This window comes from Coregonus clupeaformis, unplaced genomic scaffold, assembly GCF_020615455.1.
Source record: "Coregonus clupeaformis isolate EN_2021a unplaced genomic scaffold, ASM2061545v1 scaf0228, whole genome shotgun sequence".
NCBI lineage: Eukaryota > Metazoa > Chordata > Actinopteri > Salmoniformes > Salmonidae > Coregonus > Coregonus clupeaformis.
Window position 1 is genome coordinate 129,620 of NW_025533683.1, and position 18,129 is coordinate 147,748.

The 18,129-nt window shown below is 43.0% G+C and overlaps 1 protein-coding gene across 1 annotated transcript in view; it reads left to right on the forward strand.

Annotated features, from left to right (window-relative positions):
• The first annotated feature begins 6,830 nt into the window (after positions 1-6,830).
• Positions 6,831-18,129, forward strand: part of LOC121558167 (protein PALS2-like) — a 34,785-nt gene continuing 23,486 nt past the window's right edge. The window contains exons 1-2 of the mRNA XM_041871645.2: positions 6,831-7,223; positions 12,670-12,778. The gene's annotated coding sequence lies outside the window, so the exon portion shown is untranslated. The remainder of the gene's footprint in view (positions 7,224-12,669; positions 12,779-18,129) is intronic.

The following is an 18,129-nucleotide window of genomic DNA, read 5'->3' on the forward strand; positions in this document are numbered from 1 at the left end:
CTTAACAGAGCTCACAAACCATAGGACACAAATCCTACTCTATTCTACACACAGTTTAAGAGGCTTAATCCATTCCTATGGACCCCTAAGGTAGCATGCAGCATGTAGCATGTTACCTCCATTGCGCCGTAAAATTCCTTTGTTCCTAAATTTAGGCTGCCACGAGTTCCGCGGAAATTCAATGAGCGGTCACATCAATCATATAATTCGTCAACCACATGTTGAGAGGTAACTTGCAACCGAATATATATATATATATATATATATATATATATTCGGTTGCAAGTTACCTCTCAACATGTGGTTGACGAATTATATGATTGATGTGACCGCTCATTGAATTTCCGCGGAACTCGTGTGTGTGTATATATATATATATATACACACACATACAGTGGGGAAAAAAAGTATTTAGTCAGCCACCAATTGTGCAAGTTCTCCCACTTAAAAAGATGAGAGAGGCCTGTAATTTTCATCATAGGTACACGTCAACTATGACAGACAAATTAAGGAAAAAAAATCCAGAAAATCACATTGTAGGATTTTTAATGAATTTATTTGCAAATTATGGACCACACAGGGGGACCTAGTGAATGACCTGCAGAGAGCTGGGACCAAAGTAACAAAGCCTACCATTAGTAACACACTACGCCGCCAGGGACTAAAATCCTGCAGTGCCAGACGTGTCCCCCTGCTTAAGCCAGTACATGTCCAGGCCCGTCTGAAGTTTGCTCGAGTGCATTTGGATGATCCAGAAGAGGATTGGGAGAATGTCATATGAAACCAAAATATAACTTTTTGGTAAAAACTCAACTCGTCGTGTTTGGAGGACAAAGAATGCTGAGTTGCATCCAAAGAACACCATACCTACTGTGAAGCATTGGGGTGGAAACATCATGCTTTGGGGCTGTTTTTCTGCAAATGGACCAGGACGACTGATCCGTGTAAAGGAAATAATGAATGGGACCATGTATCGTGAGATTTTGAGTGAAAACCTCCTTCCATCAGCAAGGGCATTGAAGATGAAACGTGGCTGGGTCTTTCAGCATGACAATGATCCCAAACACACCGCCCGGGCAACGAAGGAGTGGCTTCGTAAGAAGCATTTCAAGGTCCTGGAGTGGCCTAGCCAGTCTCCAGATCTCAACCCCATAGAAAATCTTTGGAGGGAGTTGAAAGTCCGTGTTGCCCAGCGACAGCCCCAAAACATCACTGCTCTAGAGGAGATCTGCATGGAGGAATGGGCCAAAATACCAGCAACAGTGTGTGAAAACCTTGTGAAGACTTACAGAAAACGTTTGACCTGTGTCATTGCCAACAAAGGGTATATAACAAAGTATTGAGAAACTTTTGTTATTGACCAAATACTTATTTTCCACCATAATTTGCAAATAAATTCATAAAAAATCCTACAATGTGATTTTCTGAATTATTTTTTCTCATTTTGTCTGTCATAGTTGACGTGTACCTATGATGAAAATTACAGGCCTCTCTCATCTTTTTAAGTGGGGGAACTTGCACAATTGGTGGCTGACTAAATACTTATTTTCCCCACTGTATATATACCACAGCCTCAAGTCCCCTGGACTCACCTTAAGAGGGCTTTCCATAGATTCGCAATGGTTCTAATTTGTACACATTTACCCTAGTTCCTGGCCTTATTCCCAATCTATTCTTCTTGAATTTTATTCAAGCAAAATATCCCTATAGACACTCCCCCCTTTTTGCGTTGTTCACCAGCGCAAACACATTTAGAACGGACTCCTATCCCACAGCAAATCAGCAAAGCACACACGCAAGTTCTTTAACGGTGCATTCATTCAACGCGCACACACAGACACACGAACTTACCAGAGCCCAAAGTGGTGAGAAAACTCACCCTTATCTGCCGGACTCTGGAGCTAGAATCAGCTCGGCGCCCATGAATGGAACGCTGAGAAAAAACGCAATTCGTCCAAATCCTCATCGCCATTTTGTTGTGTCGAGAAAACGTTGCTAATTATGCTGTGAGAACAAGGAAATCCGCTGACGCTGTACTTTGATCATAAAGGTTTATTTATATCAAAGGGTTACAGCTTCAATTTATGGATGTCTGCAGACACCCGGAGAACAGCCGACCCAAATTCTAAATATGCTATTCTCACCGTCCTTTGTCCCAAACCATAGTATATATCCTATGTAATCTGATATGGGTGTTTCCCCTACAGACCAATCCCAGGAGGTCACCTAACAGACTTCCTCTGCTTTAGGGTACTCCTATAGAACTGCTCTCCAGATATCTCCCTGATCCAAATCAACATTCTCTAAGCTACCATTTGCAAACATTAACAAAGTCATAAATTCCTCAGATACTACACTCTTAACAAGGTTACTTATCTTCAATAAGGATTATACTCTCTCAGACTACAGTTGACAGTATTTATTCCGTGTCCAACATATTCAGATGTCCATCCATACATTTGATTAGACATTTAGAGTGATGTGTAGATGACAATGACGCGTTTCGTTACTTTTTAAATCTCAACATGAAATCAGCATTGTTCAAACACTGATGACTAATTGAAGTAGGGGTATACATTCTGGTTTAACATTTGTCAAAGAGTTCTATTGCCCATCCTTAAACACTTTTCCTTGCAGTCTGAGGTGAAAATTACTTATGCGTTCTTTGGGCACCCTCCCCTCCTCCAAATGCGCTCCATGCCACAGATATAAAACTCACAAGATGCTTGCTGCAAAAGACCGTTGCGAGCACAGAACAGTCAGTCATTCAACGAAACCATCTCCAGTCTTCACAAAATAAAGTGAGTAAAAACACTTTTCTGTCGCTGATTATTTGCCTTTTGTATAGACTTCAAGGTTTGGTGAAGTTGCTCTTGATTTGAATTAATAAAGAGAATATTTGTCTAAATGGAAAACGTTTTTTTGCACATTCATATTTTCAGAGTTGGTTAATATGTTTTCAGAGTTGGTTATTAAAGATGATGGAATATTGTTTCGGATAACAAGGTGTTGTTGGATTTATGGTTAATTACAGTTCATTTATAAGTGATTACCTTACAGTGGCAAATAAAAATGATTGGCTACAATGTGAACTAAGGACAGGAGCAAAGTGACAGTGCATTAATTTGTTTTGTTGTTTGTTTCTCTGTGCCTTTGTGTGCTTTAGATGCGCCCTAACGCAGCAATGTCTCTGGGTATGCTGGCGGTGTGCTCGCTGGTATGCATGTCAACTCTGGTGGACGCTTATCCATCCAAACCCGCCAGTCCAGAAGAAGGTGCGCCTACCGAGGACCTCGCCAAGTATTACTCTGCACTCAGACACTACATCAACCAAATCACTCGACAGCGGTGAGTTCTTCTTTTGGTGATGGGAAGGTACAGCATATGATGACGATTATTATTTTGGGTAAACAATTAAATTAATACATTACACAAGATGTGCATTTGATCCCAGAAGATAACATTTGAAAAACACTTATTTCCAAAGTGGTTCTGATAATGTTTCTCTTTTGTTACTCACCTTTCACAAATTATCTGTATTTCATAAGGTTTAACTTTGAATGAAATAAACGGTTGCAATAAAAATATATATCTTTACCCCGCTCTCTCAGGTATGGGAAAAGATCCAGCCCTGATACAGTGTTCTCTGACCTGCTACAGAGGGAGAGCACAGAGAGCATCCCACGAGCAAGCTATGGAAAGTGGGTGTAAAAACATTCCAAGGATACCGATATATCTCTCCTCAGTATGGTCAGCTTTAGCTATCTTCTTTTTGGGGGTGGGGATTAGTAGCCTAGCTCTAATCCATTATTTTTGTTTAAGCAGTTTCATAATACCTCTTTTTTTTAATGCACTATACCCTATAGGCTATATTAAGAACAACAGACACAGCAATACACTCATCCCTGACTATAGCTAGCTAGAGTTAGTAGTCAATGGACCAACATAATAATGGTCCAACATAAATGAACACTTTGCTTGTTTCTCCTGATAGATATGAGGACCTACCATTGTGGTGGTGATGCCAGTGTATTACGGACTTCCATACCAGTCCCTTTCAACAACACCACTTGCTGTTTGTCACAACAACAACACCACCACCACATTGCCTGTTGGTTACTGACCTGACCTGGACTTTAATGGATATATGCAGCCTGCATGCAACCACCTCTCTCTGTCTGTCATAGTAGAAGTGTCCTGTACATATGTTACTTTTGCCTTTGTGTATCACCGTGTACTGTAAACCAAAATAAACATTTACTGGTTGGATTAAACACATAATTTAAAGTACTTTGGATCATTGTTTTATAATGCGACTTAAGTATATCAACAGGAAAATACTAGGACTCCAGAATCAGAAAGTAAGCAAAGTGGTCTTAATAAGATAAGTGTATTTTCTAGTGTGGATTTTACACTTATTGGAAACTAGTTGTTCCTGCCACAACCAGGACCTGGATCTACACCAAGAACCACTGCTGTGCACAGGGTTCTCTTTGTTCCCACTGGTTATACTGCCCTCTACTGGAGTGGCCCTGGTACTCTCAGACGCCATAATACTCCAGCTTGGAATCTAGCCTTCTAACAGCGGAGTGAAAGGTGAGAATAACATTCGATTCATTATTTCAATGTGTAACACTGTTAACCTTTCACTGGTCTGTGTGGATTTTGATTGTGTACAATCGGCTATATAACAGCACCTTGCCGAACGTGAAAACAGATTAAGGTGTAGAATCGTATGAAGTGGCCTTGGATCCCTATGGGCCGATGTCAAAAGTAGTTCACTACGGAATAGGGTGCTATTTGGGACGCTGACCTGGTTACCTCAAAGGGACCTCGACCTGGTTACCTCAAAGGGACCTCATGATATTGAAGATCTGGTGCATGTACACAGTTACCTAAACTGTGTCCCAAATGGCACCCTATTACCTTTGTAGTGAACTACTTTTGACCATAGTCCCATTGGGGCCTGGTAGGGTGCCATTTGGGACTAAATCCTGTTTTATAAGATAATGTGGGGCCTGTTCTATAGGGTTCAATGTTATAGAATGCTCAAATGTAACATAAGATTCTCTGTTTGAGTCTCAATTGACACCCTATATTGTGGACAACTTTTGACCAGGGCTCTGGTGTCTTGGCTGTACTGAAATATACAGTGCATTCGGAAAGTATTCAGACCCCATGACTTTTTCCACATTTTGTTACGTTACAGCCTTATTCTAAAATTGATAAAATAGTTTTTTTTTTGCTCATCGAACTACACACCCGATAATGACAAAGCAAAAACTGTTTTTTAGAAATGTGTGCAAATTGATAATTTAAAAAAACATTACATTTACATAAGTATTCAGACCATTTACTCAGTACTTTGTTGAAGCACCTTCGGCAGCGATTACAGCCTTCAGTCCATTTTTGTTTGTTTGTAATTTAGCAGACGCTCTTATCCAGAGCGACTTACAGATAGTGAGTGCATAAATGTTTCATACTGGCCCCCTGTGGGAAACGAACCCACAACCCTGGCGTTGTAAGCGCCATGCTCTACCGACTGAGCTACAGTTGACGCTACAAGCTTGGCACACCTGGTTTTCATCAAGGATATCTCTGTACTTTGCTCTGTTCATCTTTCCCTCAATCATGACTATTCTCCCAGTCCCTGCCGCTGAAAAACATCCCCACAGCATGATTCTGCCACCACCATGCTTCACCGTAGGGATGGTGCCAGGTTTCCTCCAGATGTGACGCTTGTCATTCAGGCCAAAGAGTTCAATCTTGGTTTCATCAGACCAGACAATCTTGTTTCTCATGGTCTGAGAGTATTTAGGTGCCTTTTGGCAAACTCCAAGCGGGCTGTCATGTGCCTTTTACTGAGGAGTGGCTTCCGTCTGGCCACTCTACCATAAAGGCCTGATTGGTGGAGTGCTGCAGAGATGGTTGTCCTTCTGGAAGGTTCTCCCATCTCCACATAGGAACTCTGGAGGTCTGTCAGAGTGAACATCGGGTTCTTGGTCACCTCACTGACCAAGGCCCTTCTCCCCCGGTTGCTCACTTTGGCCGGGCAACCAGCTCTAGGAAGAGTCTTGGTGGTTCCAAACTTCTTCCATTTAAGAATGACAGAGGCCACTGTGTTCTTGGGGACCTTCAATGCTGCAGAAATGTTTTGGTACCATTCCCCAGATCTGTGCCTTGACACAATCCGTCTTGGAGCTCGACGGACAATTCCTTCGATCTCATGGCTTGGTTTTTGCTCTAACATGCACTGTCAACTGTGGGACCTTATATAGACAGGTGTGCCTTTCCAAATCATGTCCAATCAATTGAATTGACCACAAGTGGACTCCAATCAAGTTGTAGAAACATCTCAAGGATGATCAATGGAAACAGGATGCACCTGAGCTCAATTTCGAGTCTCAAAGCAAAGGGTCTGAATACTTATGTAATTAAGGTATTTCTGTTTTTTATTTTAATAAATTTGCAAACATTTCTAAAAACCGGTTTTCGCTTTGTGATTATGGGCTATTGTGTGTAGAATGATGAGGAAAAATTAATTAACTTAATCCATTTTAGAATAAAGCTGTAACGTAACAAAATGTGGGAAAAGTCGAGGGGTCTGAATACTTTCCGAAGGCACTGTTTAGGCTACTCGTGTTTAATGCTTGTTATTTATTTCACAGGGAGTATGAATGTGTAACAGTGGCTAGTCATGTTGTTTAACTAACATAGGGATAATACGTCCCAAATGGCACCCTATTCCCTATATAGTGCACTACTTTTGACCAGGACCCATAGCGGGCTATACTATATAAGGATGTTGCTGTGTGGGTTAAAGCTGTTTGTAGAGCGTGGTCACAGTCAATGTCAAATACAGAATAATCTATAATAGAATAAATTATTCAAGAGCAAGTCTGAAGTTTAGACACAATATAAAACATTGATAATATTTTATACTATACCAAGTTCAGTGAGTGTGAGGAAATTAGTCCAACAAATCTGGTAAGCAAAGCAAACTGATAGTAATCAGAGTTTGCATGAAAGTATTTCTGTGGTACGTTATTCAGTGGGTGGAAACTACATTCGTCTCTAAAGTGGACTTCGAGATCAAACGTCATTCGGCGGCATGTCTCCATGACAGGCGTCGCCGGTTGCGAGCAAGAAATAGTAGCCTACTCTGGGGTGCACGGAATCTATGGAGATTTGAAAATCTGACGGAATCACACGGAGAACGTCAGGTAAAGTCATACATTTTATTACCATCTCCTTCATAGCCCATTAGACTTCGAAACAGCGTGAGGGGCTCAGTGCCACGAAAAAGGGTTCAAATAGCGAAACGCAAGTCAGGTTAGGCTAGCAATCCACTCACCATTCTTGCAACACTCGCTAGCCAACTAGCTGGATCCAGTCAGGCTGGGACTCAGAGTTGATAGCTAGCAAGCTAATAATAACATGCTAGCTACCATTGCTTACCAAACATCGAGCGTGTTAGCTATATTTCTAGACTACCTATAACTAGTTTGCTTATTGGCAATCTAAACCATATATCCAGTTAGCTTGTTTGCCACAAGTTATGTGGAATTGTGCCAATCCTCTGCTGTCATTTTGTACTCCGTCAAATTGTGCTCGAAATGCCTCAAAAATACCAATGAGTTAATTGGCCAGAAAAGTGGTTGTATTTGCTTGATATCAATCGGACAGTTGGCTAATAAAGTTAGCAAACCGCTAGGAACGTGTCCCATGCGACCACTCATCTGCTCTGTCTCAGCCAAATGGGAAACCCAAAATGTCTGCACGTGTTCCGCACCTCGCACACGAAGCTAGCTAATATTTGTGTGCACTACTGTAACAAGATGTGTGTCCCAAATGTGTTATTTGGAGGGTAACTAGGGTGTTTGGGAGATTTGTGTTGGCTTTCTGGAAGGTTCCACGTGCTGAGCTGTAAGAGTCAGACATAGCAATGTTAGACAAATTGCGAAAGGACACTTCAGTGTCAACAAGGAAGAGAGAAACCAATGTAGCTACTGTACCTGTCCACCAAATTGTATCACATATTTTGCTTTGCATGGATCCGCCCTTTTTAGTTGGCTATGTGTAATTAGTCACCCTATACATTATTCTGTCAGTGTCGGCTTGCTCACATATGAGCCCATCATTTCATCATGATTTGGACGTTTCCGTTGACACATTGAATGATAAAACAGATTGTCCAATCTAACAACTTGTGATACCTTGGTCCAAATGGCACCCTTTTCATGGTGCACAAGGGGGGCCTGGTCAAACTTAGTACACTATACAGGGAAAGGGTGCCAGTTGGGACATGCATCTTGTCCTTTTGATTCTGTTATTTGGGAGACATGATCTGTTTGGATCAACAGACCACAAAGGAAGGTCATGCCAACTTTTGACTTCTTCCTGTAATTAGTGGTTTTTGTTCTTCATTCCTGTGGCAGTGTAGGTCAGCGGCTTGTCAAAATCCTTGTTTGCGTCTGAGCTTTAAACAACTTTTTCACTCTCAGTTCCGGTATTTCATCAATAAAAAGCCTTGTGACATGGTGTCCCATTTAGTGAAATAAAAGCAAAGCTGAGGGGACACTGTAGAAGGACAGACAGGGGCAGTCCAGGGGCGTATTCAATGGAGTACAGTAGTACGATCCTTCAGACAAATGTATAGAGAACCTTGTCTATTCTACAATTCACTTTTATATTTAAATGGTTTGTAACATTGCACTGAAGCACTCTCCTGAATAAGCCCCTGGTCTGACAGTGAAGCCCATTCATCCCTTTAGCCCACTGCTTATTATATACCCTGGTCCCTGGCTGGGTTCCTTTCCCGATCCCTTTCCCCCTGGTCCCTGGCTGGGTCCCTTCCCCCTGGTCCCTGGCTGGGTCCCTTCCCCCTGGTCCCTGGCTGGGACTCTGGCTGGCTTCAGGGTTTAATTGAGGTGTTAGAGAATCCAGGGAATTTCAGCCTCTGTGGGAATGCTGCTGGCGAGAGCAGCAGTGGGGAACCCACCCTGGATGCCTCCCAAATGGCACCCATAGGGCTCTGGTCAAAAGTAGTGCACTATATAGGGAAAAGGGTGCCATTTGGGACACGCAACCTGCCTGAATTCTGATTCTCTCTGAAGTGTGCAGTCAGTGTGTACTGCACTCATTCACCCCCCCTCACATATTTGAACAGGAATGGACTGGTGTAAAGCTAGAGTCCTTAATTGAAACAATAACAAAGTGGTGACTCCGCCTCTGTTTTGTTCAGAAGCTGAGGGATGGGCCTGGAGAAATGTAACCACTCTCAAATGCGTAGACAGCGCTATGGATGCAAGGACTGACCATCCATGATATCAAAATAATTAATGCTTAAACCAATTCAGTGCTCTAATTTAAACCCACATAAAAAAAATACTACAGTTTACTATGGAATACTATAGTACTTACTATAGAATACCATACACTGTAGTATCCCTTGATCATGTGTTTTTTTTAAATATTTTATTTTACCTTTATTTAACTATGCAAGTCAGTTAAGAACAAATTCTTATTTACAATGATGGCCTACCCCAGCCAAACCCGGACGACGCTGGGAAAATTGTGCGCCGCCCTATGGGACTCCCAATCACGGCCGGATTGTGATACAGCCTGGAACCGAACCAGGGTCTGCAGTGACGCCTCTAGTACTGAGATGCAGTGCTTTAGACCGCCGCGCCACTATGGAGCGGTACTTAGTATAGTACCGCTCCCGAGTGTAGTACTTAGTATAGAATTTTGTAGTATAGTGTACAATACTATAATAAATATTACAGTATTCTCCACATTAAAACACTGTAGTAAATACTACATAAATGTCAGCAAAAACACTACATAAAAAAAAAAACTATAGTAAATACTACAGTATTTAATTTGCATATACCCTGCCCATTCCCCTCCCCCATATCCCAATTTGTGCCACCCGTAAGTGAGAAACCTACATGACAAGTAAATACCATATATTGTGTTCCCTATGGTTATGAAAAGAGCAGAAGCTCTGTACTCCCTGTTCAGAACCCAATCCTACCGATCTACAAGTTATTTGGTATTTTTATTTTATTTGGTACTTTTTACCCCTTCTTCTCCCCAAATGGTAGTTACAGTCTTGTCCCATCGCTACAACTCCCGTACGGACTCGGTAGAGGCGACGGTCGAGAGCCGTGCGTCCTCCGAAACACGACACTGCCAAGCCGCACTGCTTCTTGACACACTGCTCGCTTAACCCGGAAGCCAGCCGCACCAATGTGTCAGAGGAAACACCGTCCAGCTGGCGACCGAAGTCAGCTTGCATGCGTCCGGCCCACCACAAGGAGTCGCTAGAGCGCGATGGGACAAGGACATCCCGGCCCACCACAAGGAGTCGCTAGAGCGCGATGGGACAAGGACATCCCGGCCGGCCAAACCCTCCCCTGACTCGGACGACGCTGGGCCAATTGTGCGCCGCCTCATGGGTCTCCCGGTCGCGGCCTGCTGCGACACAGCCTGGGATGGAACCCGGGTCTGTAGTGCCTTAGACCGCTGCGCCACTCGGCCCTATTTGCTCTTTCAGTATTTCTCCAGTAAGTTTCCTCAAGGAGAAAGCCCCCCACTTCTATGTCAAAGATAATTAAATAAAAACACTTTAGTTAATACTACAGTAATGTCCATAAAAACACTACAGAGTATACTACAGTATACTACAGTCTGCAAAAACACAACAGTAATTACTATAGTGTGTATATATATACTTTTTTTTTTTTTTACTACATTATTTATACTATAGTAAACTGTAAATACTACAGTATTCATTAGGGTTGGGCGATATCTATTGCATATAGTTTCTGTACCATACTGTTTTGTTTTTTGTTGCACAAACCAATTTAAGCAACAGGGATATAATTTATTTGACATTTTTAGATTTCTTATAGTTAGTTATACTTATAGTTATAAGCAGTGACGTAGCACACACACCCCGCAGTCCAGTGTGCCCCCAACCCCAAAATAAAAGTTTTTTTTTAAAACGGTATTGAATATCATACTGGCGGCCTGGGTAGAAAATCTGGACATAGTGCACACACCTCAGGGAGAAGGCCTGGGTAGAAAATCTGGACATAGTGCACACACCTCAGGGAGAAGGCCTGGGTAGAAAATCTGGACATAGTGCACACACCTCAGGGAGAAGGCCTGGGTAGAAAATCTGGACATAGTGCACACACCTCAGGGAGAAGGCCTGGGTAGAAAATCTGGACATAGTGCACACACCTCAGGGAGAAGGCCTGGGTAGAAAATCTGGACATAGTGCACACACCTCAGGGAGAAGGCCTGGGTAGAAAATCTGGACATAGCACTCCCGCTACAGGACACAGTGCAGCCTTCACTACAGGACACAGTGCAGCCTTCACTACAGGACACAGTGCAGCCTTCACTACAGGACACAGTGAAGCCTCCACTACAGGACACAGTGAAGCCTCCACTACAGGACACAGTGAAGCCTCCACTACAGGACACAGTGAAGCCTCCACTACAGGACACAGTGAAGCCTCCACTACAGGACACAGTGAAGCCTCCACTACAGGACACAGTGAAGCCTCCACTACAGGACACAGTGAAGCCTCCACTACAGGACACAGTGAAGCCTCCACTACAGGACACAGTGAAGCCTCCACTACAGGACACAGTGAAGCCTCCACTACAGGACACAGTGCAGCCTCCACTACAGGACACAGTGCAGCCTTCACTACAGGACACAGTGAAGCCTCCACTACAGGACACAGTGAAGCCTCCACTACAGGACACAGTGAAGCCTCCACTACAGGACACAGTGCAGCCTTCACTACAGGTCGCATGGTAGAGTGAGGGTCGCATGGTAGAGTGAGGGTCGCATGGTAGAGTGAGGGTCGCATGGTAGAGTGAGGGTTGCAGGGTAGAGTGAGGGTGACAGTGCTGTAGTCCCAGAGCTACAGACAGTAGATGGCATGTCAGATATACTTGTCAGACACTTTGCGCTGATATGATTTGTGGTGGTTCCCAAATGGCACCATGTTCCTTTCTATTCCCTATAGCTTTTGACCACAGCCCATAGGGTGCCGTTTGGGACGCAGCCTAGAAGCATAAGCCCAATGTGAAACGGTTTGAACGCTTCAAATGCTTCTAATCCCTGTGGTGATGAAAACCAATCTGACAGATATAGGCCACTTAATGATGCCAGTGACTTGGCAGCTCTGGAGTTGACCACTTGCACTCTTGACCTCTAGGGTAATCGACATAATGCGATTAATGCAGTCTCTCTCGCGCTCTCTCTCTCTCTCTCCCCCACAGCCATGCAGCAGCTTTCTCTAGATGTTAATTCTTTCTCGTTTGCCGGTGGTAATGAGCCTTTAACCAGACCGGTATGACCACATGACTTTCTTTGTCCAATCAGAAAGCACATACTAAGACTAGTAAAAGAGTGGGGAATGAAAGCCCTCTGGAGTGGCAGTGATCTGACCAAATAGAAACTGTTGAACATTACATCATTACATCTACAGCAGGACTGAAATGTTAAGTGGATGGAATATTGTCCTTTAACGGCCGACGCCGCTATTTCAGATGAGTGACTGTTAGAAGGCATTTCAGGTTAGCTAGCGATCCCTTATTATTGGGTAATAACAAGGTGTTTTCTCCCTGTGTTTCCTTCAGGTTCTTCTGTGTTGCAACAGGCAGGCAGGCGGGGCACCAGATGACTGGTGTGTACTGGGAGTAAGGCTTTGAGCCGTTGTGCTGCGCTGTATTGGAGCACAATTCACAGGTGAGTGTCAGAGATTCCACTTCCTTCTTTACTTCTTCCATTCTTCTGTCACTTCCACCTTTTTAAACACTGATTGGTTAAGCATGAGTCTCTATTTGAAACTCCATTCATGATGATGTCTGAATAACTAAGGTGTGAAGCGGGACAATAATGTGTCTGTTCTGGAAATATATTTTCTGCTGTGTGTGTGTGTGTCCATCTGGACTACCGAGCCACAGTGGGTTTGGTTAGGGCAGTTTGCACTCTCCTCTGTTTGGAGAATGTGTTTGTACAGTCACCAGGAGCCTCCCTGTGTGGAACTCTGGGGATGTGTCCCAAATGGCACCCTTTTTCCTATATAGGGAACTACTTTTGACCAGGGCCCATGAAGGAAATAGATTACTATTTGGGGCACAACCTTTATCCAGGAGGAGTGGGGAAAAACCCATCCTCTCAGACCGCCCTCAATGTCCCTCTGTGTCATTCTGTCTGTTCATAATCCTCGGCTGGGCAAACATATTGCACCTGAAACACGTACTGTAGTGGAGATATGGCTGTGTTTGATCTTGGTGGTATGTCGCACCAAGGCTTTGAAACTATGTAAATGAGAATGATCAACGTTGTTGTTGACATCCTGGTTTGTATCTGATGAAGTGGAAACAATTTGACCTGGGTACCCTGCCTTCTCCAGCCTTCCAGGTGCTGTGTTGTCTGTCAGTCTGCCTGAGGTGAGGGCAGTCAGACTGGTTTTGATGTAGGGTGAAGTTGCCCTTAGACACTGATCTTGGGTCAGCATTTTCCCCCACTAATGGTTAGGATTGGTGGCGGAGAAGCCTATCCTAGATCTGTACCTAGGGGAAAGTTAATCCTGTAGTGTTATTGTTCCATTCAAATGTCCCTCAAAAACATATTATTTCCAAGGTATTATAATGGTGCATTGGGTTTGTTTACATTCCAGATTGTTGTATTGTTGTATAATACACTGAGTATACCAAACATTAGGAACACCTTCCTAATATTGAGTCTCAAAGTAGCATGGGGGTTTAAAGGGTGTGTGTCTGAGTCACCAGATCTCAACCCAATTGAACACTTATGGAAGATTCTGGAGTGACGCCTGAGACAGCATTTTCCACCACCATCAACAAAACACCAAAATATGGAATTTCTCATGGAAGAATGGTGTTGCATCCCTCTAATAGAGTTCCAGACACTTGTAGAATCTATGCCAAGGCGCATTGAAGCTGTTCTGACGGCTCGTGGTGGCCCAACACCCTATTAAGACACTTTATGTTGGAGTTTCCTTTATTACCTGTATGTTAGTGTGTGCAAGTCAAAGTCCTTATGATTTTATATCTGAATTTTCTCTATATTTGATTTCTGAAGATTAGAACTTAGACCAGAGAAAGCTGTAAGTAAGCTGTGACAAGCCTTGTGTGTTTTGCAAGTAACCACTTACAGGCTTGAATTGGGGAAATGGTTCTGTTCTCCTGTATAGTTAATGTTAGAGAGATCTGCCAGTGGGACCAGTCATTGTCTGTCCCAAATGACACCCTATTCCCTATATAGTGCTCTTCTGTTGACCAGAGCCCTGGTCAAAAGTAGTGCACTATAAAGGGAATAGGGTGCCATTTGGGACTTATCCGTTGCTTGTTAGGGTTATGGAAATTAAGGCTTTTCATACTGAATCACTCCATTGATAATAACTTACTGCTCCAGTTGTTTTTTCACGCCTTGTTATGGCAGGTATTTTACAGCAAGGCCCCACATTTGTGTTTGATCTTGATGTTTGGAATGTATCACTATGCACTCATTCATATCCTAATCAAATGTGGTTACCATAGAAATTTTAATAGACAGTTTAAAGGGGCGTGACGTGTTTCATCAACATCCATCTTGAATTATACAACAGGTGGGTCTAATCCTGAATGCTGATTGGTTAAAACCGCATTCCAGCCGGAGTCTATTCCACAAGTTACCACCGGCTAAATCTATTACTTTAAAATGTCTATTTAATCTGTTCCATCTGACTGCGCAATCCACTGTCTCATCAGCCCTGCCAGGCAATTTATAAACTTGATCTCCACTATAAAAAGCATCTAGACATTATCTCACATTTCTTTTAGGCTAACATTTAGTTTACAACAGCAGAGATTTGTATAAACCTTGCTGTCGGTCTCTCTCTGACATTTGCAACATTGTTTCAATATTCAAATTCGATCTCCAGCTGTCGCATAGTAATGAACGTGTCAGGACGAGACAGACAGGCAGGCAGCTTTTCTCAGCCAGTCGAAATCATGAATCAGCTGGCATCATTTTTATGGTTTGTTCGTTCTAAATGTTCCATTGCCATACTGGCTGGTAACGTTCTTATTTACATTTTAGTCATTTAGCAGACGCTCTTATCCAGAGCGACTTCCAGTTAGTGAGTGCATACATTTTCATACTGACCCCCCGTATCAAACCCATACCAATTATTTGTTTTACCTGGGTTAACAATATTACTATTGGCTACATTTGTTCTACAACACTTGTTGACAATCGGGTTTGTGTGTCATTCACGAAGACAAGCAAAACTATAGGCTCATTTATTTAAGTAATACAATGTTTGGTTAGGTCGCAACTCTCTACTTAATAAGAATTGACATAACGCCAGAAACTAAAATACATTACACCTCAATGCAGTACGGCATAACTCACTGTATGTCAGCTTAAATAAGGAGTAGAGTAGCTTATAATTACAACAGATGTTACATTTCACTAGTTCAGGGTTGTAGAACTACAACTCAAACCCTTCAAGCGCTGCAGTGTCCTGCTGGTTTCTGCCTCTCCCTGGCAATAAACGTAGTTCCTAATCAGAAAGGTTCTAGTAACAGTTATATCGTAAACCCAGGTAGTGTTAAAATAAACACATGGCCTATAAACTCACTGGTGGTTTCTGGTTTAAGGTGTGTGTGTGTGTGTGTTCGGGTTATGAATGACGGACAGCTGAAAATGTATACTGGTTGTCCCACAGATGAGACGAAGAGGATTTAAAACACCTATTTCTGCCTCAAATTCCCTTGACAGAATTGGAATATGCATGTTTGTGTGCAATCTGTCCTCGAGACAGAAAACCATTATAAATCAATTTAAAAAACAGACAACGATTATCATTTATCAACTCAATTCAAAATCTGCTGTGAAATAATTAGCTTATTCCTTGCTTGCTAGCTAGCCAACCACGGCTAACTTACAGTCACGTCAAACAGTGCAGCCGGAATAACAGCAGCTGCATTTGCATTTGTTTAAGTTGTTTTCTAGTGACATTTATTTGGATACATCCATAACAATGAGCTGAGGCGCGATTCCGCCTGGCATAGAACATTTGCTCTCTCGTCAGGAAACTGTTGTTCAGAGGAGCTAGCCAACAACACAGCTAACACAATCACTTCAAACTGAAGCTGGAAAGACTGCAAACTAGCTGTATGTTTCATTTGACCTTTTTTCAATTGAAATTTCTTTGTGTATATGTACATAAAAATGATGCCAGCTGATTCATGATTTGGACTGGCTGAGAAATGCTGCCTGCCTGTCTGTTTTGTCCCGACTCCCGACACGTTCATTACTATAGGACAGCTGGAGATCGAATTTGTATATTGAAACAATGTTGCAAATGTCGGAGAGACATTACAAATCTCCGCTGTTGAAAACGAAATGTTAGTCTAAAAGAAATGTGAGATAATGTCTAGATGTTTTTTATAGTGGAGATCAAGTTTATAAATTACCTGACAGTGGATTGCGCAGTCAGATGGAACAGAGTAAATAGGCATTTTAACGTCATAGATGTAGCCGGTGGTAACTTGTGGAATAGACACCGGCTGGAATGCGGTTTTAACCAATCAGCATTCAGGATTAGACCCACCCATTGTATAAAGCTAGACATGACCACCTGGTCTTCCCGATAGCTACTGAGGTGAGACAGGCCGTTCATACAAGGACATGTACATACAGTGCGTTCGGAAAGCATTCAGACCCCTTGACTTTTTCCACATTTTGTTATGTTACAGCCTTATTCTAAAATGGATTAAATTGTTTTTTCCCCTCATCAATCTACACACAATACCCCATAATGGCAAAGCAAAAACAGGTTTTTAGAAATGTTTGCACATTTATTACAAATACAATTCTGAAATATCACATTTACATAAGTATTCAGACCCTTTACTCAGTACTTTGTTGAAGCACCTTCGGCAGCGATTACAGCCAAGTCTTCTTGGGTATGACACTTGAAGCTTGGCACACCTGTATTTGGGGAGTTTCTCCCATTCTTCTCTGCAGACCCTCTCAAGCTCTGTCAGGTTGGATGGGGAGCACCGCTGCACAGCTATTTTCAGGTCTCTCCAGAGATGTTCAATCGGGTTCAAGTCCGGGCTCTGGCTGGGCCACTCAAGGACATTCAGAGACTTGTCCCGAAGCCACTCCTGCGTTGACTTGGCTGTGTGCTTAGGGTCATTGTCCTGTTGGAAGGTGAACCTTCGCCCCAGTCTGAGGTCCTAAGCGCTCTGGAGCAGGTTTTCATCAATGATCTCTGTACTTTGCTCCGTTCATCTTTCCCTCGATCCTGACTAGTCTCCCAGTCCCTGCCGTTGAAAAACATCCCCACAGCATGATGCTACCACCACCATGCTTCACCATATGGATGGTGCCAGGTTTCCTCCAAACGTGAATTCGGGCCAAAGAGTTCAATCTTGGTTTCATCAGACCAGAGAATATTTTTTTCTCATGGTCTGAGAGTCCTTTAGGTGGCCTTTGGCAAATTCCAAGCGGGCTGTCATGTGCCTTTTTTTATTGAGGAGTGGCTTCCGTCTGGGTACTCTACCATAAAGGCCTGATTTGGTGGAGTGCTGCAGAGATGGTTGTCCTTCTGGAAGGTTCTCCCATCTCCACACACAAACTCTGGAACTCTGTCAGAGTGACCATCAGGGTCTTGGTCACCTCCCTGACCAAGGCCCTTCTCCCACCATTGATAAGTTTGGCCGGGCAGCCAGCTCTAGGAAGAGTCTTGGTGGTTCCAAACTTCTTCCATTTAAGAATGATGGAGGCCACTGCATTCTTGGGGACCTTCAATGCTTTGGTACCCTTCCCCAGATCTGTCGACACAATCCTGTCTTGGAGCACTATGGACAATTCCTTCGACCTCATGGCTTGGTTTTTGCCCTGACATGCACTGTCAACTGTGGGACCTTATATAGACAGGTGTGTGGCTTTCCAAATCATGTCCAATGAATTGAATTTATCACAGGTGGACTCCAATCAAGTTGTAGAAACATCTCAAGGATGATCAATGAAAACAGGATACACCTGAGCTCGATTTTGAGTCTCATAGCAAAGGG